Source organism: Acomys russatus, chromosome 10 (genome assembly GCF_903995435.1).
Source record: "Acomys russatus chromosome 10, mAcoRus1.1, whole genome shotgun sequence".
Taxonomy (NCBI): Eukaryota; Metazoa; Chordata; class Mammalia; order Rodentia; family Muridae; genus Acomys; species Acomys russatus.
Genome location: NC_067146.1, coordinates 63,306,596 through 63,332,259, shown reverse-complemented (window position 1 = coordinate 63,332,259; position 25,664 = coordinate 63,306,596). Strand labels below are relative to the sequence as shown.

The 25,664-nt window shown below is 43.8% G+C and overlaps 1 pseudogene; it reads right to left on the bottom strand.

The window, feature by feature from the left end:
* Nucleotides 1-422: 422 nt before the first annotated feature.
* Nucleotides 423-25,364, bottom strand: LOC127194162 (serine/threonine-protein phosphatase 6 catalytic subunit-like; annotated as a pseudogene).
* Between the last annotated feature and the right edge of the window lie 300 nt (nucleotides 25,365-25,664).

Here is a 25,664-nt window from a genome sequence, read left to right as displayed (position 1 = left end):
CACTGAACACCTCTCCAGCTTTCTTTTCATATGTGGATATATTTTCCCTGTAGATGAATTTATTTTATGTCTTATAAAACATCATTCAACAAAGGGCAGTGAAATTTACAAATGAGACAAGTGCACATAACACACACACCTGAAGTTCACACATCCTGGTCACCAGACAACTTGACTGCAGACATTTCTTAAAACTTACCAAACAAAAATAGAAGGATGAATGATACATAAGGAGGAGTATTTCAGTTAATTGCTAATTGATTTTTTATGAAGGAAATACTTGTGTCTTCCCAGAACAGCAATATGCAAGAGTTACATGTGACAATGTGAGAATTAAGACATTTCTTCATGAGTGTATTAAGATGAATCTTAAACATGTCTAAGGTGGAGTAGCATGTGTGACAAAATTGACAGAAACACTGCTACTGACATCTAACAAACACAAGCAAGAGGCAGAATTTCAGCCACAAAATGCTCAATAACAAGTATATCGTAAAGGGTGATACAAGAAATTTGGTATAAAAGAGGGCAAAAAATGGGCCAGTAGGATGGCAGAAGTCTCCAAGGAAATATAGAATCCTGGTTCTTGGAGGAATAAGATGTACTGACCCTGGAACTGCACAGTATAGCTTTGATTTTCTCATATTAACATCTTTGAAGCAAAGTTTCCACAGTAGCAGTGTTAGGAGCAGCTTCTTGTCAAACAGAAACTTGGGCCTTCATGCACAAACTCATGCACTCTGTGGATAAAATTTAAACTATTGGAATGTACAGACTCATTTGAGTCATTTGTTCCAAACATCCAAACTCCTCCTTTGATCCTCATTGCCCAAGTATCTACACCTTCAGGCTCTGACCACAACAAGTCTCAAAATCCTCCTTTGTGAGGAATTTCCTGATTAAGTCAATGATTTGAATTTGATCCAATGTTTTAACATAAGGAAATAAGCACCATGACCACACAAAAATCTATTAAAGCTACTACTGTGAACATGTCAAAACTTTGGTACAGTATCTCCAGGCTTTAGCATTTCCATGTTTGGTTCGGCATACATCATACAATCCACTGACCTATATTACCTATCTTCTCTCCTCATTTCCTCCTTAAAAATGTAATACAATCAGGCCGTTTAGATTATAGTGCAAGAAGGTAAGTGAAGGACTCCAAACTTTAGTAACCTCTGTCTACACACTAACCCATAAATACGTAGTCTGTGTCAGGAACCTTATTTACTGTTCTGAATAGTTCACGAAGATCATGAACTGTCCGTGTATGTCCTCACACACTGTTGCTGGCATTGCTACTGTCTGGAGGGAGAGTCTCAGCTCTTCCAAAAGCAGAGCACAAAAACCACCTGGCTGCTTCAGTTGATTCTCAAGAAGGTACTTGCCCTGCCACACCATCTCCTGGTACCTGTCCATATCCAGAAGTCTCAGGTTAGGAAGAATAAGCAATAGCAGCAGCAGCAACAGCAGCAACAGCTCTAGGAAGCAGAGGCAGTGTACACTGAAGCCAGAACCTTCCTTTCACATTCCTTTTTTTAATTTATTCAGATTACAACTAAATTGTTGTCCCTGTCCCTTCACTTGTATCCTCCCATTCCTCCCTCCCTCCCACTTTCACCCTATTCCCCTCCCCTAGATCTATGACTGAGGGGGACCTCCTCCCCCTCTATATGGTCATAGGCTATCAAGTCTCCTCTTGGTAGCCTGCTTATTCTTTCTTTGAGTGCCCTCAGGCCTCCCCACTCAGAGGAAGTGGTCAAATATGGGGCACCAGACCTGGAGGGTCCTAGAAACCTACAAGAAGAACATTGTGACGGGTGGATCAGGGCCCAGGGGTGTCTGCTCAAACTATTGCACTGACTGAGGACAATACATGTAGTAAACATCGAACCCCTACTCTGATTTAGCCAATGGACAGCACATTCTCCACAGTTATGTGGAGAGCAGGGACTGACTCTGACATGAACTCTGGTGTTCTTTCACATTCTTAATTAGCATTCCTTGTTATTGTCCAGTTGCGAAAGCTACAGACTACCATACATTCAAAGCCAAATTAAAGTCCTTCATTAGCAGGCAATAGAGAGCAAGCTATGGCCGCAAAGAACTCTGGGCTCTAAAGCTCAGGCTTTTTAAAGATAAAAACCACAGCGACATTGTTGTCAAGTGTTGCTCCACAGAGCCTTGTAGCACTTGTGTTGTCAGGATGATCAGTTGTTTTGTTATATATCTGGGCAACTATGGTCAGGGTCATGAAAATTCCATAAGGTAGATGTGACTCTTTAGGGATTTAGTGACAAGACAAATAAATTTTAAAAACAATTATTTTTAAGTACCTGAGCATATATAAAATGGAGTCAGGGGACAATCAGGGCAAGATATCATTACCTCACTTTTATGCTATTGCTTTCCATAGAGCCTTTAGATTTCGCTTCATTGCTAATATTTTCAAGTATTTTCACACTTTCCACTAAGACTTACAATATTGCAGGGCATAGTGATAGGATTCCTTAATCCTAGCACTCACAAGGCAGAGTCAGGCTGATTTTGGTAAGTTCTAGGCCAGCCTGATCAATATAGTGATTTCCAGGACAGTCAGAACTATTTAGAGAGACCTAGTCTTAAATAATAAAATAAATACCACTTATAAGATTTAGTTCTAGAATAAAGGTGGTTCTTGGATCTTTGAATATGAAATGTGCTTTCTTTTTTATATATGTTTGTATATATATATATATATATATATATATATATATATATATATATATTATTAATTTATTCATATTATATCTAAATTGTTATCCCATCCCTTGTATCCTCCCATTCCTCCCTCCCTCCCATTTTTCCCTTACTCCCCTCCCCTATGACTGTGACTGAGGGGAACCTCCTCCCCCTGTATATGCTCAAAGGGTATCAAGTCTCTTCTTGGTGGCCTGCTATCCTTCCTCTGAAAAGAAAACACAAAGAGTTAATGGGCAGGGCAGTGGTAACGCATACTTATAATTGCAGTACTCAGGAGGCGGGGCAGGTGGATATTGAGGCCAGCCAGGACAGTCAAGGTTACTCAGAGAAACCCTGTCTCAAACAAACAAACAAACAAACAAACAAAAAAACCAACAGTTACTCTGAAGTATATTTTCAGTTGTCTTTACTGTGTTGATTATATATGTGTGGTTTTCATCTCTCTGAAGCACTTAAACCTTAATTACCCCAACTGTCTTGTGTAAAGTAGCATGCCGAGCCTCCATCATCCTGTGTAAAGTAGGATTGAGAACCTCCATCATCCTGTGTAAAGTAGGATTGAGAACCTCCATCATCCTGTGTAAAGTAGGATTGTGAGCCTCCATCATCCTGTGTAAAGTAGGATTGAGAGCCTCCATCATCCTGTGTAAAGTAGGATTGAGAGCCTCTGTCATGCTGTATAAAGGAGGAGTAGCACTTCATATGAACTGTGATTTCAAAGCTCTAGTTAGTTTTGATATGTTGAGAGAGAGAGAGAGAGAGAGAGAGAGAGAGAGAGAGAGAGAGAGAGGGAGGGAGGGAGGGAGGGAGGGAGAGAGAGAGAGAGAGAGAGAGAGAGAGAGAGAGAGAGAGAGAGAGAGAGAGAGAGAGAGAGAGAGATTTCCTAAGGTTTCTGGTTAAATTGTTTTGGTACTTCATTCTTTTAAATGCTTTCAACATCTGAGACTAGCATCACATTAAGCCATCTTATAAATAAAGATAAGTTAAAAGCCTACCAAGTATGTATCTTTACCAGACTTTGCCAAGAGATTCATAAAAGATTTTCCACTAATTAGAACTAGATGTCAGAGGAATATAAATCATGTCTGAGGCTAAACTCTGCTCTTTTTTTTTTTTTTTTTTTTAACTGTCTTAGGATAACACAAACTCATTCATATAATTGGGAATGAATTCAAATTCTCCAGTGAGTTATACAAAGATTGCTTTTAGTCAATGAACCAGATGTTTTGAAATTGTTATTTAAATTCATACAGAGACTTGACAGAAGCGAATGAACACAGAACCTGTAAAGAAATGCACATCCAGCCAGGCGTGGTGGCCCATGCCTGTTGTCCCAGCACTGGGGGAGGCAGAGGCAGACCAGCCTGGTGTACAAAGTAAGTCCAGGACAGTAAAGGCTACACAGAGAAACCCTGTCTCTAAGCAAACAGACAAACAGACAAACAAAGTAAAATAAAACACCAGGAAGAAAAAGGGAAGAAAGAAATGCACAGCCTTACAGATGCAAACTGGAAGTACCAAGACACATGAGCCCTCGACACAAAACTGCTAAAAATTAGATGGCTGAAAACAATAAGCATTGGCAAGCTTTAAATGAATGGAATTAAAAATTCTGCCCAGTCCAGAAGTGATAGCCCATTGCCTGGGAAAGTTTATGCTTTAGACAAGGTATAATAAACTGAACTCAGTGACTTTCAGAAAGGCTCTTCAGTGCAGTTTACACAGAAAGTTCCACATGATGGCAAGCATGTCCTGATTGTGCTCAGCAGTATCATCACTCATCCTTCTCTATCATCACTTGGAACAACTGTTGAGTAATCAACTCAAATTGAAACACTTTTCTCCAGTGTTTTATCATCTTTTCCATGTAACACTGATGTGGCACCACTGTAGGAACTGCTCTTATGAGCAGCACAGTTGTCATCTTCACCAAATCAGTTGTGCCTGCTTGCAAGGGACCGTCACCAGAGGGTCTGATACTATTGACATGATCTCAGAAACGAGTGAATAAGGGTAGCCATTCGAGCCTCCACCTGAGATTCTAGCAGCTCTCTCGGGGCTCTTCCAAGCCATCTTTGTGCAGTGCAGTTCTGCCCTAATTACACATGGATTCTGGGTCTAGCTAGAGATGTGAGAGTAAATGTAGGCTCAGGAAGGTAGCCGTGAAGGTGGAGGACTCCATCTCTGCAGCATAACGGAAGCAATCATCCAAGCCAGGTGAGACATTCTGAAGAACTCTGGTGGAATTTTACTTTGTTTTGGGGACTTATGTGGAGACAAGAGACATTGTTGCCCCAGGAAAAGAGTAATTCTACAACAGGCACTAAGAAGACTGGGCAATGGTGATTGACAGCAGCTGTTTTACCAATTCACTATCTACTATGGTTCATTCTGACCACGGAAAGCAGTGTTCTAACTATTTCCCCTTTGGCTTAACATTCGTTACCTGTGGAGCATAAACAAAGTGGAAGAGGCTCCTGTGGAGCTGATTGTAGAAACGATTTGCTAAGAATGTAAACCTGCTGGTCTCTACTCCCTGAACAGGGAGGATCTTGGTCATCAGGAGGTAATTCTACCTGGCTTGAGGGGGAAAAAAGTGTTAAAGTACTGGAACACTGATTATACCCCTGACTCCTTCCCTCCCTCCCTCCCTCCATCCATCCCTCCCTTCCTTCCTTCCTTCCCTCTCTTCCTTCTTCCCTTCCCTCTCTCTTCTTTCTTCTCTCTCTCGCTTTCTTTCTTCTCTCCCTTCTTCCTTTCCTTCCTTCCTTCCTTCCTTTTGAACAGAGAAGATTCAAAGTTAGAACTAGAAAATAACTAGAAATCACATTTTAAACAGGTGTGTACACACAGCTGTATTTCGTGCACCAAAACTGAAGCCTCAGCATAACAGAAATGTGGGAGCATGTGATCCTTCCTTGAATATTACCCATGGCTTGCACGATTTCTCAGGTTTTGCCCAACTCTCACTATGACTTTGTTCTTCTGCTCTATGACTCCGCTGTCATCTAGGTCATCTGGGTTACTCTGATGTAGCCATATGTCTGTTAGTATGTTTCCTCACAAAGTATGATCAGTGGCATGCCCCCTGTCAGGCAGTATGACTGTAGCAAAGTAGACTACTTTGACAAGCTTCTCCCCTGATACTGTACTTTTTACCAGGAAGTAACTCTTCCAGAATGTAAACCTAAATCAAAGATAAAAGACAGGAAATTAAAGCAGGGCGTGGTGGCAAACACCTTTAATCCCAGGCTGAGTTCAATGAGCTCAAGGCCAGCCAAGTCTTCAGAGTAAAACCCAGGGTGTTTTGTTTTGTCTTTTTTTAAAGTGAGGTGAGGGATTAGGAGATGAAAGGATTTAGGTCTCCCCAAATCAGTATTCCAATGTGGAAGCAGATTCATGCGGTTTTTATAGTAACGACAAAGAAAGTTATAAATCAAGGAATTTTAAAAATATATGGGTGGAAACATACCCTGCTATAGGCAGAGGAATCTCATCTATGGGCCTCTGAGACCAGACCATCTGATAGCATTCTTGACCCTTCCATTGGTGGATAATTAGATTTTGTTAATACATTTCAAATATTTTATCTGTTTATCAGATTTGAGACAGAAATGGGCTATTTGAGGGAATAAAGATAGCCTGAGAGATATTGTAATTAGGTTCTCAGACCTGTAACATTTGAAACTGTCCAGGAATTGACATTTAATGTCACCCTATATAGACACAGCTCTTTTGGGGGAACTCTTGTATAGGCAGAACGTGCTTCTATTTGGGAATTTTTGGCAGGGCTCTGCTTTCCTTGTGAAGGATACTGGAGAACTCCTTTATCATGTGAAGACAGTAAAACATTCCAATCAGTGAAGCAGGAAGCAGCCCTCCTCAGACCCAGCCTGGTGATACTCAGCCTGGCCTTGGACTGCTAGCTGCCAGAGCCATGGGAAATAAAGTCAGTTTGCGTAAGCTGTGGTCTATGAAATTCTGTTTCAGTTGCCCAGATGGACTGAAACACATGCACATCTTCGCCTTTTAATTATTAATCTAGAAACTTAGGCAGCTTTCTGTTAAAATTTCCAGAGGACTTACCCTCCCGCAGTTTATTTATTGTAAGTTACATGTAATAAACAACATACAGCAATGGTGTTTGAAAAGGAGTGGGAAAAGATGAGTAATGCAGAGACTTCAAAGCCTCACAGGAGAGTTGTGTGAGAGCCAGGTGGCACACACTTTACCCCCAGCACTCAGGAGGCAGACTCGGGCAGACTTATGTGAGTTTGAGGCCAGCTGGGTCTACAGAACTAGATCTAGGATTCCCAGGGCTACACAAAGGAACCTTGTCTCAAAACAAAACAAACAGCAAACAAAATGTTGTATAAAGAGAAGTGACTAAGAATGTTAATGTTTGTGAAGGAAAATTTTATTTGGAACAGATGGGCGGTCTCCATCTAGAAGCAAAAGTTGGAGCTGCAGCTGAAAAACATTAAGTTGTTGAGAAAGAGAGTTTTCCATGTAGAAAGATTTCCTACCGAGTCAGTGTGGCAGAATAGAATTTCAATTCGTTTTTGCGCCTTTAGTCATTCAGAGGTTTATCACATCATAGTTTTGCTAACGTCTAGGGGTTTTCATGAGGCTTGTTACTTCTGCCAGTTAAACAAATTAAAAGGCAGGAAAAATTTGTGAGGTTGACAGGTAGCAGCAGAGAACACAGCAGACAGCAGGAGCGGTTGAAGAAAGGAGTTTACTGGGAGGTGAGGGAATGCATGCATATAGCAAACACACAGGAAAATACCCGCTGCCAAGCAGAGAGACTAAGAGAAGCCACAAAATCCAGTCTCATTAAGAACACCAGCTTTTCTTTTTTACATCTCTGAAGGGTCTTACTCCTCTAACTCAGGGTTGGTCAGTTTGAAGAAAGACCTGATGGTTGATTGGCCCATGACTGCTGGGTAAACATGCCCCAATCAGGCTTGAGCTTATTGGACCAGTCCAAGGCAGTAAATGGTGGTGTGGAGCTTCTTGTAGGCCTCTGTCTTAAGCTGCCAGCCTTTGTTTCAGCTCTGAAGGATGTGGGGAAAGCTGCCAGCTTGGAAGTTTACCATTTGTATTATCTAGTCAGAGCTCCCCTCCCTATCTGTCTGACTACAGGGCACCTGTCTAGCTCCCAGTTCCTCACTTTTAGAAGACACAAGCTTTACTTCATTTGTTATGGATAGGTTATCTCTGCCAACAAAATAAGCCAATCAAAGTCTCATTAAAAATATAATAAGAGAGGCAGGTTTATTTGGAAACCAGAGCACCTGAGCAACTTCTGCAGCCTCAGCGGACAGGGACAAGGCCAGAGGAAATAGGTGAAGAAAAATGGCATGTCTACCACATGCTGGACTTGGGGAGCTGGTGGCTCCAGGTGAGGGGGTTGGGGCTCGAGGGAGCTTGTTTCTTTCCTCCAGCTGGTACTGAGGTTTGTAGAAGAATGTCAGGAAGAGGATGTGCCTGGAGTAGCTGGAAGCCTAGGCCCAGGATAGTTAGCCAGCTCTGGCATTACCCAGAGCCACTGGGTCCGTCAAGGTCTGGTGCTCTCAGCTCTGAATTATGGACACCTCTGGTGGGGGTTGAAGAGCCTCCGAAAGTATGGCTGTAAGGGGGACATTGACAATGAGAGTGACTCGGTGGTTTAAAAAAAAAAAAAAAAAAAAAAAAGCCCCTTTCCTTCCAAAGTTGGTATGGGCTATTAAGAAAGCATGGTTAGAATTGGTGTAGATGTTAACCCAATGGTCCTTGGCTATTTGGAGGGCCCTAGTTAAAGCGATAAGCTCAGCCTTCTGTGAAGAGGTCCCCACTGGGAGGCAGTTTGCCTCAACTGCTTTAGTGGAGGTGGACCACAGCATAAGCCACTTAGCGGTTTCCCAGTCTATGAGAGAGCTCCCATCTATAAAGCAGGTGACTTGGGGTTCTACAATAACCAGGCCTCCACAGTTTTCTGAACAGCATTAGGTGGTGACAGAGGGAGGTAGAAAGGGGACGAGGGTTGCAGGGCTTAAGGCAGGACTGGAGGTTAGAATAATTTGGGGGGTTTTCTTGAAACAGAAGGTGAAAGGCTTGAACCTGCGAGGGACAAAGGAGGGAGAGAGAGGAATGACTCACAAGCTCCGAGAGGCAATGAGTAGAACATACCATGATGGGTGGAGCATACCATGATAGGCTGGAGCAGCTTGATCTCGGCAGCTTTCTGGTAACTGCTAGGGCCCTCAAGCATGGCTACATATGGTGGGATCTTAAACTTCTGCCCAATGGGAGGGCCCAACCCATTTGGCTAAAATACCCGTGGCCACTCCTACACTCTCATCTGTAAAGAGGTAGTAGAGGTGGAATGCCAGGGCAGGGGTTGCTAAGGGGGCATCCCAAAGTAAAATGAAGGGATAGTGGACTGTGGCCAGGTGGGTGAGGGGCACCACGGGGGTCTCTCTTGCTGCTTGGTACAGTAACTGTAATAGCAAAATTGGAGAATTCCACCAGGCCCCAAAATGAAAGAACCTGGTCCGCTGTAGTTGGGGGATGTAGATCCTTCAGAGCCCGCACCCGGTTGGAGGTGAGGGTCTCAGGCTGAATTAGCTGCCTATGTAAACAATAGCAGGAGAGCACAGCTTGAGCTTAGATCCAGGGAACTGAGATAGTTTAGAAGTAAAGCAATTATTTTTCTGAGATAGACAGGGATAGGCCACAGAATAAGATATCATCCACATAATATAGAAGTGTGCTAGGACTCAAGTCTAAAGAAGAGACCGAATCCCAGCCAAAAAACCAAAAACATAAGGGCTCTTCTGGAACCTTTAAGGGAAAACTGTCCATGTGAGTTGTCTCACAGTCAGTGTATCGGGGTCCTCCCAGGTGAAGGAAAAGAGAAAATATGAGTCAGGGTGTAGAGGGGCAGTAAAGAAGGCATCCTTTAGATCTACGACAGTAAAATGGAAAGTTGTCAGAGGAATGTTAGAGAGGAGAGTGTGAAGGTTAGTAACTACAGGGTGGGTATGGATGACTGCCTCATTAATGACGTGGCGGTCCTGTACTAAGCTATAGGCCCTGGAGGGTTTACAAACTGGGAGAACAGGAATGTTGCAAGGTGTGTCAGTAGAAATGAGGAGTCTCTGAGATAGAAGATGGGTGATGATAGGTTTAAGGCTTCACAGGTGGGTTTCAGAGTTGGGAAACTGGGTTGTGGAGGGGATGGAAGAGAGGTCCTTAAGGCAAATGAGGACCCGCTGATGGTGGGTAGCAACCACTACTGTGGAGGTATGCCAACATTTTGGGGTCTATTGGCTCCAGTAGGGTAGAAACAGGGCTGTCAGGAGTAGGGATCTGTGAGGCAACCAGGGAAAGAAGATGGGAATCAGAAGTTATGGGGGCTAGAGAGAGGCTCGCCCCATAGCAGCTGATGAACCAGGAAGTCAGGTATGACCAGAAAAAAGTATGAAAAAAAATTGTCCTGCAGGAATGCATGGGAGTGGAGGGGTCTTGAGTGGAACGGAGGGAATTTCGTCTACCCTTGTGACAGAAGTTGGCTGGGGAATTGTGGGAGCATGAGGCTAGAAAGAAAGTGTAGCCCAGGTGTCCATCAGAAACGTGATGGACTTACCCACTACCTTCATTGCTGCCCTGGGCTCAGTGAGGGTGAGAAAGGTCTGTCAGTACTCCACCAGGCTGTGTCTGTGGTGTCTGCCCTGGTAGGGTTGAGCCTATTTGCCAGGGCATAGAGGGCGAGCCTGGGTGGGCGTTTTGATCTCCAGTGTCCAGGTTGCCAACATTCAGTGCACGGCTTTCAGGGCTGTCCAGGGTTGGGGCAGATGTGTGACCAGTCTTCCTGGCTGCATCTGACTTAAATTGAGCCCTGGTAGGATAGAGCCTTGTGAACCTCCCTCCTTTCCTCTGTGGGTATGCAATTGGCCTCAAGGCATAGCTTGGTGCATAGCTTTCTATTGAAGCTGAGCCTGTCGGGAAGACTCAGCCACCTCCTCTAGAGTTATAAAGATTTTAAAAGCTATTTTCACCAAGTCCTGTATGGGGGATTGGGGACCATCCTCAACATTTTTTAGTTTTTCTTTTCTGAATATATGGGCATGACTGAGAAAAAAAATGGGCAACATGGACCAGCGCTAGGGAAGCAGGATCCAGGCACGTATATTGGTTCATGGCCTCCTATAATCGACTTAGAATAATGGCCAGTTTTGTTCACTTGTTTCATAATTTCTCGGAAGCTTATCAACGTTAACTTTATTTGAATCTGATTCCATGCCCTGAAGGATGCAGCAGACCAGGATGCAGCCATCCTGCCCCAGCTGGTAATTCCAGTTGGGTTCTGTAGCTGGCAATGCCATGTTGCCCACCGGGACTGTATTGTCCAACAGGTGGTTTGGGTCTGCATACTCCCTGGCAGCTGCCTGAACCTGTCCATAGGTTCCTCGGGAGTGAGGGTAAAAGCCTGAATTACATAGAGGTCATGACAGGTTAGATCATAGTCTTGGCAATAGTAGCAGAACTCTTTAATATAGGCAGATGGTAATATATATATGTATGTATATATTTAAAAGGTAGATAGAAGGTAGATACAACGTACCAGGCAGCAGATATTGTGTTGTAGAGGAGTTTATTAAATAAGCATGGGGGAAGAAGGAAAGGGGGAGGGGGTACCCGAGAGAGAGAGAGAGAGAGAGAGAGAGAGAGAGAGAGAGAGAGGAGATAGATAAGTAGAAAGATGGGTAGAGAGTGGAGAGAGAGAGTCCACATGGAGGGTCTGTCCTTTTATATGGCCCTGGACAGGGTCACACCCCTGTGACAGGGAAACAATGGCATCACAGGTAGGTGGACTGAAGCAGAATGCTAACATCCCTACCTTTTCCTATAATTTAAAAAATGAGCAACGTTAGATTGTTTTATATAAGGTAAATTAAAGTGAAATGTAGGTAAAGGAGAAAAGAGTGAGAGAAAAAGCAATAGCAATAAATGTCCAAAGTATATGGTGAAGAGGAAGGAAAAGTTCTGCCCTGAAAGTTTAAGGTAGAGGGCAGGCTATGTCAGCCATGTCCTGCAGCAGATAGGGACCGACCGAGGAGTGCTGGGGGACCCTAGAGCTGTCTGTCCCGGGCCTGGAGCACACCATTTCAGACTTTTGTAAATGGATAAGGGGCGAAGTAATCTTCTTAACTACTTCCTGCTGACAGTAATGCTGCGACAGGGGGTTAAAAGACTGAAATGTTGGCCAGGTTCCAGAAGAACAGGCTGTTGATTTGCTGTCCAGGGTCTGAGAACATCTGCAGCTGGAAAGGGCACTGCAGGTCCAGATAGGAGGAACAATGCAGGTCTAGCTGACACTATTTCTGAGGTTGGACAGGAGCACTTGTGGGTAGCTGCTTTGACGATGTCTCAGATTTAGGCAGTCTGGCAGGATACTGGAATATATATGTGGGTAGAAGACAAAGTGAGTAGGTCAGGGAGAAAATTCCCTTTAGGTGTGCGTTTGAAACTCTTGGGATAGCAAAGAGAAAAGGCTCGAGACAACGCTGACAATTCTTGAAATTTTTGCTGGTTGAACCTCTAGTGACTAGGAACAGAGAACAAGCCTGCATGTGAGCAGCGACATCCATCGCCTAGGCTATGGGACCAGCGTCCCATTCTGGTTGCAGCAGCTGTGAGATTAGTGTCTCCTTTTGGCTGTATCTGAAACAGGTCCCTGGCAGAGCTGGCTCAGGCTGGACCCCAGCAGGAAGGGGTGTTGCAGACCTCTATTTTTTTCTCAGGGGTGGTGGCTATGGCCTGGGACTGTGACTGAGATTGTTGGGAAGGCTCCTCTCAGGTTTTAAAGATTTTACCAGTTCTTATATGGGCCTTAGGACACATACTCAGCCTTTTAATTAAAATGGCAATGAGACCAGTCTTGTCTATCTTAAGAATATTTAAATAGACAACTTTTTTCATAGTTTATCTTAATATTTAAAGACTTAAGACTTTAGGTTTTATCTCTGTTAATTTGGAACATTAATAACACAAGTACAGTCCAAAAGGAGCAGAACAATTTTGTATGACCAATAACTTTAGAATTTTAGGTTAAACATGTTTTAAGACAGTGATTTAAATTTAATATTATAAACAACTGAATGTTAATACAGTAGAGCATTATAGAGTAACTTAAAAAACTGTATCAAACCCATTAGCCAGAAAGCCTGTAGTTGAATCCAGGTTAGCTGACGACAGAGTAAAAGCATTTATCTTGTCAATTTGAATAGACCTTTATAACTTTGAAATAAAAAACATTTAGAACCAAGGTACAATACAGACTTGGTACAGCTGTCAGTCACTGGTCACTGTGTGTGTGTTAACTCCGCCCGCTTTGGCAGGTGGGGCTCAGGGAGTAGGAGCCCTGCACGTGCTTACACACTGACTCTCCCAGCATACTTGCAATGGGAAGGGTAAGGGCCAGCAGGAAGCTAGTGGTCACTTAGTCAGATACAATGAGGGGAAAAGCAGCACTCTCAACACGGATACTGTGCTGATTGAAAAACTCAGGGTGGCTGAGCCCTAGCAGAGCCAGGGAAGCACAGATGCTGCAGCTCCGCTCAGTTCCAGCTCCGCACAGCCCACACCAAGGGAACAAAAGGAATAGAGACTCACCCAGGGTGGGGGTGGGGAGGACAGTGGTAGAGGGTGCGTGAGAGTGCCAGAACACAGCCAGAGGGGCAGGGAGCCATGAGGGGCCCAGTTGATGGGACGTTATTAGCCTCCCTCGGAATCAAAGTAGCTCATCTGAGGCTGTGGCAATACACGCAGTCTGGGGGACTTGAAGTCCAATCAGAGGAGAGCTGCTCGAGGTAACCCCAGAGAAGTCTACAACCAATGGAGCAGATGGATGGGGGATGAGATTTAGCTTACCAAAAAGTATAGGAGACAGGCAGGTAGCACCGGTGGGGCCAGGTGAAGCCATGCAGAAAAAGGCTGAGAGATACCTTGAGTTCCAGTCCCGGGAGAGAGAAAAGAAATTTGTCTCAGCTTAGCATCGCAGGGTTTAGAAGGGAATGGATGGAGGTATAGAGTGATGTTTGTACCACGTGGAAATTATTGTGGGAAGTGTGTTAGGTAGAACGAGTTCAGTAGAAAGGATTCCAGACTTAAGACAGTTCTGGAAAGGCCTTCCCAGTATGGGCCACCAATTTTATATTTAATAATTAAAGCAATGATAGATACAGAGTACCAGGTGCCAGATATTATGTTATATGGAGTTTATAAATGAGCATGGGGAGAAGGAAAAGGGGAAGAGGGTACCTCAAAGAGAGAGAAGAAGAGGTAGAGAGGGAAAGTAAGAAGGTAGAGCAGGTAGTGGAGGTTTGTCCTTTTATATGGCCCTGGGCAGGGTCACGCCCCCATGGCAGGTAAGCGATAACATCATGGGTAGGCGGGCTGAAGCAGAGTGCTAACAGATAGGCTGGCCAAGAAGGAACCTAGCCACTTTTTAATCTGGGAGAGGTCTTGTAAGGAGAAAGGAATGTGAACCCCAACAAGCCCCTTGGCTCCTGCTCCATCCCAGAGAGGGCTGGGGAGAGCAGAGGTCTGCTTGGATGAGGTGTGTGACACCACAGGGGAGAGTTCAGGTCGGGTATGCCAGTGTGAGAAAAGAGACCAGGTTGTGGGTTCTGGGCTTTCTGGGGAGGGGAGTAGGAGGAAAGAGAATGTGCGGGGGGGGGGGGGGGGAGGGAGGGGATGTTCTTGACCTGCCTCTTCAAGGGGGGCGGGGTAGAAGTGCAGGTTGGGATCCAGGAAGGAGTCCAGGAGCCAGTGACTTGGGTGACTCAGTCATGACAGATGACTCAGCCTTCGAGCCCCCAGATAAGAGAACATTTGGGGGCCCCCGCAACCCTACCCAACAAGACGGCCTGTTAAGCACTGGCTACCGAGATAAGGCCCCGGGAGGTCAGTTCCCCAAAGACCTAAACTCAAGGAAGTTCAATCCATTTCACAGTACACGAGCCAATGTTTTCAATATTATGGAGAATGTTAAAATCTAGAGTGCCCTCTGGCGGCCACTTAGATTGGTTACCTAAAGTATATTGTGGCCAGGCCATAGAGCAGAGAAAGGCCAGGCATTTCTAGTGCACGTTCTGAGAATGTCCCAATTTAGGTAGATTCTTCAGCAGACATCCAAGACGCATCTGGAGATTAATTTTAGACCCAGAATCTTCCCAGCCTTTGGCAAATCCCAAGAATATGGAAGTGGTGTCCCAATTTGATATTCTGGGATCAGTCAGGTTGGTGGGGTTAACCTATAATCAGATGTCTCCGAAGGTAAGGTTACCCCAAAACAAAGGCCTGCCGTTTGTTTCAGAAGACTGCTCTAGGGTGGCCACGGCTTGGCAGAACAAGTCCAAAGGGTCACCGACCCCAGAAGGGGCATCCCCGGTGGTGACCGGGCACTTAGCAAATACAAAATTTCATGGGGTGGGGGTGGGCGGTGGGGGGCTCAGTTTCGCCTAGGTTTCAGCACTAAGATAATAGTTATCTCCTCCAATGAAATAAGCCAATCCAAGACAGATTAAAAGTATAAAAATTGGCAGGGAGGGCCCCTGGGCAAGGTCACCAGCATCAGGGAATGAGGCCAGAGGACGCTGCACCTAGAATAAGGCAGGCTGGGTTTTTAAGGATTATAGGCTAAGGAAAATGACTCCTCTGCCACTTGCTGGACTTGCTCGCTGGTGGCTCCAGGTGAGAGGGTTAGGGCAGACCCCAGGATTACCAGCAATGTGGAGACTTTCCTTGGAGTGGGCAGGTTTGCTGAAAGGGAATGGGATTTACTGAATCATGTGGGAGAGAGGGGACAACCAAGACACCAACCAAACAGTTACAAGCCCCAAGATCCGTGTTTCTCGTGGACTAACTATAGAGGGAAGATACATGACTTTTTTTTTTTTTTTAACACAGCTGGTTCACATCTGGCATTTGGTCAATCACTCATTAAATATTAATTAGCATTATTTATGCAATTTCAATGCCTTTTACCATTTTAATGAGGAAACTGAAAGCAAGAGGAGCTTTTAAATTCTCTGAGGTTCTCACACCTAGTGAAGATTAGATTACTTGCTAATTTCTTTCCTTTTCATTCCTTTTACCTTTAAGCTTGAGATACAGACAGGGAATTTAGTACTAAAAATTAAAACTGTACTACTCAGCATGAAAATTTCTCCTAATTACAGTCATGTAGATAATTTCTAGTGTGTTCAGAAAAATGACTACATGATTTAACATTTCTGAGTTCATAGTTTCAAGTTTCTAAAGATACAAACGTTCTCAAATAATGTAACCCTGAGACTAAGGTGGATTTTTACAAGTGAAAAATTAACTGTTCCGTTGGAGTCTCTGTTTGCAGCACCCCCTCCTCCCATGATCCTGCAAATCCCATCCTCTCTCTTCAACATTGCCTTTTGAGAGGAAAGCCTGGGAGGCCTAGTCTGCATTCCTGGCATTCCTGATGCCTGTCCCAACCCCCCTCACCTAGAGTCCCCAGATTCCCAAGTCGCCACCCTAGAAAGCCATATCTGGGTACAAGTCCAACTTGTGGCAGACAAGTCATTTTCCTTTGACTACGATCCTTAAAAACTCTGCCTACCATAGTCTGGGGAGACATCCCCCTGAGGCTGGTGAACTCACCCAGGAGCACCAGTCCCCAAATAAACCTACCCCCTTTTATACTTTTACTGTAGCTTCAATTGGCAGAGATAGCCTATTATTAACAAGGCACAAACAATGGTTACGTTTGTTAACATATGTGTGTCACATACAGGTGGAAGACGTCCAGGGAATGAGTAATTCTGCAAAGGGCTGTTTTAAATTCCAGCTTATTTGGCGTCGTCAAGAACAAGTTTTTAGGGGCTCAGAAGACAAATGGAAGAGAGTGAATCTATCAGGGCTGTAGCTTGAGGGGAAAAAACCAGTAACCAGCAGATGCCAATCTTCTATAGTTTGTGGATGTAGATCTTCCCAGGGAATTCCCAGGCCCATAAATGTATAAAGGCACTCTGCTATAGTGGGCAGAGATACCTGCTGTATTTGTGAATTCCTCTTCTTATTAGAGGAAAGGAAACAGGCAGAAAGCTCCACTAAATCTACTTTTCCTCTTTGGGTAACATGTCTTGGTTTCTCACAGAGGGAGAAGAATAGGAACATGTATAGAAAGGATGCTAAAGATTAGTTTTACATGATGTCTTTTTTTTTTTTTTTTTTTTTTTTTTGAGTAATTGTCTGTGTAATCTTTTTCTTTAAAAATTAAGGTTGTATTGATATGTTCTTTGATGATTTCATGAATGTATATACTATATATTGGTAACAGCTTTTTATTCTCTTTTATTCCTCCTCCCAATTAACCCCTTCCCTCTTCTACAAAGTTCCCAGCCTACTTTCATGTGTTCTGGTTTATGCTTTTGATACCCTTGGTTTAAGCAGAGCCACTGGGTGTGGGTGTGAAGCTATCTCACCCATGGCTGCATCACTAAAGACAATAACCCTTTCCTTTAGTGTAATACCGAGATCACCCAGATCATGAGACCCCCCCAAAATGACCACCAGGAGTCGATACTGATGCAACATACACAGGGTCTTGTATTATGGGCTCGAGCTTCGGGTCACAATCCTTCCTGACGCAGCTGGATAGGAGAGTGAAACCAGAGCTTCAAGGGTAATGGGTTTATAAGGAACAACTGTAATTGGGGGTTGGGGTCAACCATAAGCGTGGGTTGTGAGTCTCAGAAGTGTCAACCTTCAGGCAGGTTGGATCCAGGAGGCTGAATCTCCAGGGAAGTTGTTTTATCTCAGTGGATCTTTGGGAGTTAATTGTATCTAATTGCTCTAGTGGAGTTTCTGGAGACTGCTGGCAGATCTAGTTTAAGGCAGTGTGTGGTCATTCCCGGAATGCAGGAAGACGTGAAGTCACCTGGAGGACAAGTTCTCACAGAACATTCACAGACCATGGCATTAGTTGCAGAATATACATTACGTATAAAATATGGTATTAATTTTGCCTTTACAACATCACATGACCTCTCTTCCAGAAAAACAACATGTGATTCCCTCAGAAGGCAGCTTTCAGCAAAATACCACCTGACACTGTAATACCCAGATCGCCCAGATGACAAGAACCCCAAAAAAGACCACCAGGACTCAATACAGATGCAACGTACACAGGGTCCTGTGTTACAGGCTGGAGCTTGTAGGGAGGATGTAGGCATCCTCCCATGCGTGGATGTGAATACAGACTGAGCTGAGGACCACCATTTGACTACTCAACATAGGATGGGAGACTCAATGATGCTCCAGTTCTATAAGAAACACTTGGAAACTGAATTTAGTACATACCAAGCCTTTGCCCTCCTACTGTCTCCTGAGAATAAAACACTCTCTTTCTCTCTCATATAAACACGAGTGGTACAGATGCAAAAGCACCTAGGCCCTTTGGGGCCCTATGCAGAAAAGGTTGTGAGTAAGATGGAAACATAAAGAGTACACTTGTTCTTCAATGTTCAGGGTCCTAGGAGTCTAACCACTGGCACAGTCTCTGACTCACAGTTTCACCAGATCCCACCCCCTCACCCAAAGAATGAATGGTTTAATATGGGGCACCAGAGTTCGTATGAAAGTCAGTCCCCACTCTCCACTCTGGATGGAGAGGCCTGGTGGCACTAAGAGAAAGGATATCAAGGTCCCCCTCAGTCACAGTCATAGGGGAGGGGAGGAATGGGAGGATACAAGGGAGGGGATAACAATTGAGATGTAATATGAATATATTAATAAAATATATTTTTTAAATAAGAATGAATGGTTTACATCACACAGCCTAAGTACTGTGGACCTCACCCTCATGCTTCCACCACATAGCATAGGCCACATATTACATAAGCCTTCTCTCTTGCAGTGTAAGACTTCCCCCTTCTCCCCACGAAGCCGTGGAAGTACCCCTTTCCTCCAGTCTCAGGCTAGAAACTCTGCTACAGAACTCCACTGTATGGCCAGGCTTGTTAAAGACCTTTTGTCTGAAAGTCAGTCTTTACTTCTTTCCAAGCCCCTCTCTCTTTCCTTCTCCAAAACCCAACTAAGAGCAATGAAAGATAGTGCAAGATTAATTACTCGAGAAAGGTAGAAGTTGTGTTGTAGGAGGTCATCCGAGGTTAACCTGGGTTAGTATAGATATATAGAGCTATGTCCTACCAACTCTCCCTATGGCCTTGGTACATACCACACAGAAAACCAGATTTCCTCACACAGCTGCAACAGGCACACCACATAGCAACCGTTTGGGTGTTTTCTTTAGTTGATCTGAGGAGGTCTTTGAATATGAGCATTAAGAAAAAATTAAAAGGTTTTGTTCGGTGACATTGAAGGGCTGCAGCTTCTAAAGCAGTGCTCTAGTTAGCTTTCTGCTGTGATACCCATTCACCATGATCAAAAGCCATCTGAGGAAGGAAGGGGTTAATTCAACTTAGAATTCCTAAGGCGCAATCCATCGCCAAGGCAGGAACTCTGAGCAAGAACCTGGAGGGAGGAACTGAAATAGTGGCCATGGAGGAATGCTGCTCACTGGCTTGCTCCCCACGGCTTGCTCCCCACGGCTTGCTCCCCACGGATTGCTCCCCACGGCTTGCTCCCCATGGCTTGCTCCCCACGGCTTGCTCCCCACGGATTGCTCCCCACGGATTGCTCCCCACGGCTTGCTCAACCTGTTTTTTTTTTTTTTTTTTTTCATACAATCCAGGACCACTTGTCCATGAGTGGCCCCACCAACAGTGTGCTGGGCCCTCCATATAAAACATCAATAAAGAATGTGTTTATAGACTAGTTATAGCCCAGTCCAATGGAGCTAATTTTACAACTGAGGTTCCCTCTTCCCAGGTGGCTCTAATTTGTGGCAAACTGACTAATCAGCATAGGCAGCTGATGTTCTTAAGCCATAGAAACTTTTTTTTAAAGAAAAAATGCTAAGAGATTGCTAAAGAATATTCAAAACTGACTTTAAGCACGCAATTACTTGAGATGCAGCTACTCCCTGAAGTCTATGGTACAGTAGGTACTAAATAGGAGTTACAGTTGGTGGATGTGTTTTGAAGGCAGATTTGTGGGTTAAAACAGAGCACGTAAAGTCAAGGTTGACATGTCTTCATGTTGTGTGGACAGGTTTTCCAAGTACACTGGTAGCATGTGATTCTTTAAGGTGCTCTGCAGCTTTGCCTATATGTGCCTTTGCCATATAGTCCTTTTCAAATAACCCCACTGAGACTTGCTAGCCATGCCTAGGGGTTGGGCTATTTCTTGTCCCACTCTGCTGCCACTTCCGGAAAGAACGAGAGCTCCCTTTGCTCAGTGTGTACAGCGCTTTTGTGCTGTTGTTGGAACACTGTCTATGACAGATCATTTTCACTCAGGACTAGGGAAGCCTTAAGAGAAACTCGGGTAGACTCCCTCCTGAAAAGAGGATTGCTTGTGAAATAGACCTCACTGTGTAAATACGAGAGGAAATACAAGGTTATGTATCCAAAGATGTTTCCTATGAAGGTCGATCCTAACCCCAACTCTAACCCTAACAAGCGCAGGGAGGGTAAATATGTTCAAAAAATTATTTTGCTTGTGTCTTAGTTAGAGTTCTATCTGTGATGAGACACCATGACCACGGCAGCTCTGATAAAGGAAAACATTTCATTGGGGCTGGCTTACCTTTCAGAGGTTTGGTCCATTTTTGTCACGACAGGAAGCATGGCATCACACAGGCAGACATGGTGCCAGACAGTAGCTGAGAGGTCTTCATCTGGATCCACGGGTAGCAAGAAGAGGCACCCTTTAGGCTTTTAGAAACCTCAAAGCCCATCCCTCAGTGACGTACTTCCTCCAACAAGGCCACGCCTACTACAACTGGGCCATTCCATTCAGACCACCACAGCTTGGCTGAAATAGACAGAAAGAGAAAACTGAAGGAAAAGATGGACTGCCAGGACCATCAATGTGAGATCAAGATTCCAGAGAAAGACAGAGGCCCCATTCGGATTTCAGATTTTGTGGATGCAGATCTAGGTTGACAGGCCCTGGAAGGAGTTCTCACCAAGTTCTGTGGGCTGAGCAACTACTTGCAATGCAGAATGGTGCCAGTCCCACCTCCTACAACCCACAGTTTCTGCTTGGCAGAGAGAAGCTGTTGGTTATACCCAACCTTATGATTGTTTATATTATAGCATATACTGTAATTATTATTAATATTTATTATTATTAATAATTATTAATTATTTTATTATTATTTTATTTTTATTGTTGTTATGTATTATTATGTATGTATGTATATGTATGTGCGTGCATACACATGAAAGCACACATCTGACTAGAACGCATGTATAGGGATCACAGGATAATTTTGTGAAGTTAGTTCCCTTCTCCCTCCTTTATATATTTTAGGGACTCAAACTCAGATTGCCAGACTTGTTCTTATCCATTGAGCTCTGTCACCAGCCTCTTCTTTTGACTTGATGCTTTGCTGCTCACAGCCAGGCTCAGGTGGGCCAAATGAAGCCTGTATCGCTTTTTAAAGGGAACAACACCAGAAGATAAAGAATAATAAACCTCTCCCGGTGGTACGTGCTTTCGTTCTCTGTTTGAAACCATGCGTTCAGGTTCAATCTCTAATGGTGCTCATGGAAACAGAGTTGCTAGTTCACAGCCACACCCATTGATGTCAACCATTTGGAAAAGCTTGTTGGATATCTTTTCAGTTTTCTTCGGAATGTACTACTATAAATACATCTGTTAAACTTATTTGTTCCCTTTCATAATGCATACTTGGATTATGTCCAGTAAAGTGTAAGAATATTCTATATTTTATATGTTTACAATTTGGAGATTAATTATTTTTGGAAGTTATATAAAATCTATACCCTAAACTGACTGTAGTATTGTAGAGATTAGCAACCTTCTAGATTGCACAATATCTGATGAAGGAGAAGGCCCATAATTCAGGCAATCTCATATTTAGGATACAGAAGTCCCGGAATGCCTAAAAAACACAGAGGCACAGCACAGACAGATGTACACAGACACACACTTACCAATAGGTCTAGGACCCTCCATTCAAGGTCCTAGGGGTCTGGAGGATCGCAGACAAGGCCCCAAATATAATACTGAGATCGCCCAGTGTAATACCAAGATCACCCAGATCACAAGACCTCCAAAATGACCACCAGGACTCGATACTGATGCAACATACACAGGGTCCTCTATTATGGGCTCAAGCTTCAGACCACAATCCTTCTTGACACAGCAGGATAGGAGAGTGACCCCCCCCCTGAGCTTCAAGGACAATGGGTTTATAAAGGGAAATGGGGGTTGCAGGTTGGGTGAGAGGCTGGATTTTCAGGGAAGTTGTAGGTCACAGGAATGTCCATCTTTAGGCAGGTTGGGTGGAGACTGAGTCTGGAGGGGAAGGTTTTTTTTATCTCGGAGGAACATTGGGAGCTAATTGTATGTAATTGCTCTGGTGGAATCGCTGGAGACTGCTGGCAGGTGTCATTCCCAGAATGCAGGGAGACGAGTCACCTAGCGCACAAGTTCTCACAGAACAGTCACAGACCACGGCATTATTTGCAGAGTATATAGAATGCCATATAGAATATGGCATTAATTACACCAACATAGCGAGTCCTAAACAGAACAAACATCAATGGGAACTCTCTGTCTCTCAGTCTCTCTCTGTCCTTTCTCACTCTCTGACTTTCAATATCTGTTTTCCTCTCCCTTCCACTATTCTGTTTCTTAATGTATGACCCATCCTATGTAAATTTCAGACAACAAGAAGGAAAATCCATTTGCTTGCATCTGTCACCATTTGTCTTATTGTATGTGTTAATGGAGTTTCCCAACATGTCTAATGCCGAGTACACTAATGAAAATGACAACAAATGTCTTGCTAGCCACTTAATCCTTGCAAGCAACATCTACCATCTTCCCACTTAGAACCTGTTACTGACATTTAGGAGAAAATATTAACATCTCCTAATTGTGGAATTCTTATTGTAAAATAAAAAGCCACTCATAGTTAACAAAGCTTTGCTGCATGACATATAAATCATAGACATTCAATAAAAGTAAAAACAAAAACAAAAACAAAATCATGGCTTTGTATTTACATTTACTTGTACTCAGCTGAAAGTAAAAAAAAAAAAAAAAAAAAAAAAAAAAAAAAAAAAAAATCTGCTTCCTGTATGTAAAAGTGCTGATTGACATGTAAATCACAGTAAACAGCATCTGTGGAATCAAATGGGAAAATAGCAGCAAAAATAACTGTATGTCCTCTGCCTAGCAATTTGTCTTCCCCATAGCATGAGTAAAGCTAAAGTCAGATGCAATTAAATGGACTAAAGCTCTAACAGCGACTTTTGAACCACTTGAATTAACAAAATCAATCCTCATAAATTAAGCTATCAGTGACCCGCAGTACAATTATGTTCCATCATCCAAAACACTGTGGAGCGAGCAGTGAGCAGTGTGGGATGGACTAAAGCTGCAGCCTAAGCGCTACTGCCTGGCCCTTCCTGCATGGCTGTGCAACACTCCATCTGGCACACGAGCCAGCACGCTATGAAACACGGTTTCTTCTCTTTTCCTCAATTTAGGCTGACATCTGGTGGTCCAGGGGAGCGGACCAGCAATGCTTCGAGTGTAAGCCGAAGCATGAAGTGCGGCATTTCTCAGGTTTTCCTTTGTCTTTCTGAAGGGCTTGAAATTGCCACCAAACCAGTTAATTACATGGAAATTCACAGTGAATGGCAATTTACATAGCAGAATAATAGGGGTGAAGAAAGTGACCTTCACGTGATAAATTATATACATGTAAGTACACTGAACTCTGTGTTGACTAGAGAGCATCAATAGAAAGCCCCCATATATAGGCCAATTAGACCCACTCCAAAAGGAGGCTATTTAATGGCACCACACTGGGGATCAGAATCGGAAATTGGTAGACATAGATTTCTTTCTTTTCTCCTCCTTGGCAGGTTATTTAAAGGGGGAGAATGAAGGGAATAAGGGTAGGGGTAGCAAGACTTACTGTGCAGCCACAGAAATTGGTTTAAAGTGGCATAAGAAATGTTACGGAGCATTTATCTTGTTTTCCCCTTTGGGAAGAAAGGGACACTACCACTTAGCAGCAGTCCAGATGGCAAAGCACAATAGTGGAACAAACCAACAGCCCTGTGCCTGTAATATTAAGATTTAAAAAAAAAAAAAAAAAAAACCTCCAAATATCTCCAATTAATTTACTGTAGTGTGTTCCACTAATCACCAAATCACGCAAGAAGAGAGGGTTCCCTTGGTCTGCCTCATGACGGTGGAGCAGCTTGTACAATTTACCATGGCGGTAAATGAAAGCCCGTCCTTCTAGATTTGACAGACCCAGCTTGTGTGTACCATACCGTAGTGCTCAGATGATGACTGACATTAAAGTGACATTTGTGCATTCAGACTGACATTTTTCTCAGACCATTTACAGTGATAGTAAATAGCATAGGAAGCAAATGCACCATGTGGACTTTTTTTTTCCATGTAACCATAATCACGCACTATTTTTTCGATGGGCAGATTATGAGCAAGGCTCTGTTATGAAAATTGATCACAAAATAAAACAAAAGGAGCAAATAAGTGAGGAAAGGTTTTAACTGAGCCAGGGAAGTACATGCTGAACACTTGCTTTGGCCTCTGCTTCCACTTAACCTTGTGACTCTGAAAAGGTTGTTGTAAAGGAGTGCCAATTACCGGCTGCTTTGGATGCCTGGCCAGATCCTGCAGGAGGCAGGCTTGAGTAGAGGGTGTTTGCTCCCGCAAAGGTCACTGCAAAGTTCAAAGGAAATTGCTTTCAATTGCAACAAAACACATCTAGACTGATGTGGGTACCTGGGATAGGAAAAGATTTGTGCCCACCCTTTGCTGTCTTGAAGGCTTCGTTTTAATGAGAAGATAGAATTTCTTCTAAGACAGACTTGATTTTCTATAGATATGCTTATAAACTTTTAAAGAGGAACAGTGGACATAAGCCTTGTGCTGTAGGTTGGATTTGAAAATGCCCTCCTTAGGCTATGTGTTCAAAGTCTGTTCCAGAACATGAAGTGCTGTTGGGAGGTGGTGGAACTCCAGGAGCTGCAGGCTAGTGTAGGAAGCTAAATTAGGGCAGCATGTATGTACTTAACAGGACTCCAGGGCACTGGCCCCTTTTCTCCCACTTTGCTTCCCAGTTCCCATTAGTCAGTTCCCCGAGCAGCAGCAGGAGGCACAAGGCCATCTGGACCTCCTGGGACATGACGGTAGAGCCCTCATTGTAGTGCTGGAGGCAGGAAGCCTTGCCTGCAAAGCACGCCAAGATGTAACTGCAACAAGTTCACAATGCCCACAGCCTTGGAGGAGATGCCCGTGTTGGGGTGCCTCTGTCCTAGTGCTTTGTACACACAGATGGAGTAGCCCTCCTTGTGGATGCATGTGTGCTTCTTGTAGTCTTGCTTTTGAGCCTCGGTGACAGTCTTCTTGGAGCCCTTCTTGGCCACCTGGGTGGATTTGGCCTGCTCAGGCATGATTGAAAACAAACAGCGAAATACAGCCTAGTCAGGGAAACGCGAGAGTGTGCGCACACGTGTGCGTGCATGCGCCCGCATGCACACACACACACACACACACACACACACACACACAAAAGTATTTTTATAGGTATAATTTCCATTTTTTTCTACTGTACTGGTTTAGGATTCAAAAATGGCATTGTACAAAGAAAAGCTAAAATCATTTATCCGGAAATCCAATATTATATCTTGTCCTTCAAGGCAAGAAATATTATCATCTCTTTTAGAATTTGGTTTTTTGTTTTATTTCATATG